A 3,416-nucleotide genomic window follows, 5' to 3' on the forward strand; every position below is an offset into this window, starting at 1 on the left:
ATCATGCTACATGACGCGAGTTGGAGTATGAATATATGGCTAGAGAGCGAGATACAATGTGTGTGCAAAAGAAATCGACATATAGATACATGTAGAGAGAAAGAGAGATAGTGTGCATGCTAGGAAGCGAGACAGTGTCCGATAAGGAAGGTTGGTAGAGAAAGAGAGAGAGTTCCAACTATAGAGGAAGACCGTGGATAGAGGATATGTGTGCAGAGATGGTCGAGAGATACTGGCGGAGTCTTTGGCCCTGTTTCAGGCGGCGGCAAGAGCCACGGTGGGAAACTATAAGAACACACTCTCCTAGGAGGATCGGTGGATCAATGGCTTTAGGATATGTGAGCTGGCTCCGGAAGTCTACGGGCGGGTCCCAAAGCTTATAAGGATTACAAGATTCTCAGACGCATTTGGTCGCGAGTCATGACGACACAGTTAACTAAGGATGTGGAGGATTCAATAGGTTGGCTTTGAAAAAGAATGGCCAGTTCTCAGCACGGTCCGCGTACATGGCTAAGTTCATGGGACTGGAAGTGTCGTCAACGGCGACCTTCACATGATAGTCCAGAACCCCCTTGCAGTGCCGCTTCTTTGCTTGGTTAGCCGTCAAGGACCGGTGTTGGACGTCACACAGATTGGCTCAGCGTGGGCCATCGCATCAGAATGCGTGCCTGTTCTCTGAGCAACACGAGGAAACAATTCGGCACCTACTAATCAGTTGTGCCTGCGCGAGACAAGTCTGGCATTGGTTCAGTACGGCAACCGACAGATTCGGGTTCGAGTCACTACATAACGAGACCTTGGGCGAGTGGTCATCATGCAAGATCAGAATAGGGAGCATCGGAGGTCTACATGCGCCAAGTGCCTCCTTGATATGTGGATGCTATGGAAGCATTAGAAGACATCGTCTTCAATGGAGCGGCTCTGTCACTAGCACGGATTACTCAATAAATCAAGGAGGAAGACTGTGGGTAAAGGCAGGACTAATCTAGGGTGATGTGCACGGGTTTGAGGCGATGACGCAAGGTGGGGTAGATCATGAGTAGTCCATTTACGTATCTAGGGTGGTGTCGGATGAAATCCGCATGTAAATAACTTGTAAAGTGTGTAATTCGGGTGAGTCTTCCCCCTCCTGCTTTAATGATACGCCCACTCGTGCATATACGAGAGAGAAAAAGCCACAATGCATGATGTGGCGCCGAACTAGCCGCCGCCAAAGTCCACGTATAACCCTAAAATGGTTTTTTCGCATGGTAATATGTGTCTCATTTATAAATCATAAGGATAATAGTATGAGCCACATACATGCCGACCTGGGAAAACTAAAAAAATAGCAGAACGCTAGTCTTTGCACAAAGAAACACAAGCCACGCAGTAAAATTGCAAACAAGACCGAAGAATCCTCTGAGCTTGACACCAACGCCCGTCACCTGCTTCTGGAACCATCAAACCAGCAACAAAAAGAAAAAAACAATGAGGGGTCACTTCCATACTCGAGCTTGATGCGGTTTCATCGCTGATATGCAGCTTTACGAACCTCCAAGTTGACTCGCCAAAGGCGTAACGATTACCGTTGAACAAATCAGACAACGGCAACATCCCGGAAACATCATCGAACTCCAGATTTGACAGCCCCACATGACTAAGACGTCGGAGGAGAAAACCGTACCTACCGTCCACGAACCACGAACTCAGCACACAATCCACCATCTTCCAAATGCCGTCGATGCAGACCACAATCCGCATCCGCTCTTGGACTGTCTCCCAAGCTCTGCGCGGGCGTTGGAGCAAACACCGCCGTAACAGCGGAGCCCGAGGGCATAGGTCCACCACGAGGATGTCGCCACCGCCACACCATCCTTACTTGAATAAACTGATTTCCAAATTCATCCCCAAATGTAGAACCGATCGCATCGGTGTAATAGGATCTGAAGAAACTTTATTCAGTGCAATCATCGTCGCCGCTGAAGCAAAGACAATGAGCAAACTAAAAATCTAAACTACGAGAGCCTAAAAAATGATCCACGCGCGTGGATGCGGCGACCCCCCATCACCGTCGACCGAAACCGTCGGCAGAGGGGAGCCAGCGGCGGAGGTTAGATTGCCTTTTCTTTCTTGGTATATATCCGGATTAACTCTTTAACTTTTCAAAAAAAAATTGAACAGCCTCTTTAACTTTACATGCACGGTTAGTAGCGGCATGCACGTACATACGTGATTTGCGGTACGCACGTACGTACACGTGATCCGTCTTTGTTGCTCGACGATACGAATACAGCTAGTATCAGAAGCAAAACAGCATTTGTTTTGTTCGTTTGCTAATTGATGGAAGTCCACGATCGTTGGCAAAACAGGTCACGAACATGGTCTCCACGGTAGGCGGCACGAACTGGTGCCTCGACTTTTATTTGTCTTATACGGAGAAGCACAAAATTTAACATCAAGCGGGGATAGCTCAGTTGGGAGAGCGTCAGACTGAAGATCTGAAGGTCGCGTCTTCGATCCACGCTCACCGCATTTTATTTTATAATATTGAAATGATGATCGCCGACTGAAACATACCTATAATACTTTTTAGATAATATGTATAAATCTGTTTCTATGATGCTTAAATTTTCAATGCATATTTAGGTAGATTTATAGTCTAAGTTCTAAAAAAGTTCCAAGGCCGTGCAAATGACGGCGGGACTCAACTAAGATATGCGCTGCACTTCTTTTTTTTTTTAGAGTACGCAATCGCGTACCTTAACTTTATAGAAGGCAGAAAGTATTTACAAGAGAGTTAATACAGCCAGGCTTTGGTTACACCTCCTGGAACCAACCAGCCTAGCAAGCTCCACTCCTAAAACCCTACTCTACTACTCACAAAATGTATTGACTCCATTCGCTCCCGCACTCACCCAAGCTCTAAGTTCATCGAAAACCTTGCAAGTGAATGCATCCCCCGTCAAGCTAGTCCTAGATGGTCCGAATACCAAACCGTTGCGATGCTTCCACAGGTGCCAGTAAATGAGCATAACCATCGAGTCGAAACCTCTCATGTTTACCTTCGGGATGCGCGCACGGGCTACTAGCCACAAATCTTCAATCTTGTCGTCCAACGTCGGCACCAGTGTGTCACTAATTCTCGCTTTCCGGAAGCAGCTATGCCAGACTTGTCTCGCGAAGACGCAATGTAGAAATAAGTGGTCAACGGAGTCCTCTTCTTGGGCGCAGATGTAACAAGCAGAGGTGTGATCTTGCAGTCCGTGTCGTAGCCGTCTGTCTGCTGTCCAGAGCCGATATTGCAGCGCGAGCCACATAAAGATCTTACAGGATAGGGGCGCCCAGCATTTCCAGATTGCAGCTGCCGACGCACATCGAACACTGCCGTGCCAAAGCATGTCATATGTCGACTTCGAGGTATATGTGCCTGCATT

The 3,416-nt window shown here is 47.6% G+C and overlaps 1 non-coding gene across 1 annotated transcript; it reads left to right on the forward strand.

Moving 5' to 3' along the window:
- Window positions 1-2,441: 2,441 nt before the first annotated feature.
- On the forward strand, window positions 2,442-2,514 carry TRNAF-GAA. The gene has a single exon. It is a non-coding gene; the product is annotated as a tRNA-Phe (tRNA).
- The last annotated feature ends 902 nt before the right edge of the window (window positions 2,515-3,416 follow it).

The sequence above is a fragment of the Triticum dicoccoides genome, chromosome 7A (genome assembly GCF_002162155.2).
Source record: "Triticum dicoccoides isolate Atlit2015 ecotype Zavitan chromosome 7A, WEW_v2.0, whole genome shotgun sequence".
Lineage (NCBI taxonomy): Eukaryota > Viridiplantae > Streptophyta > Magnoliopsida > Poales > Poaceae > Triticum > Triticum dicoccoides.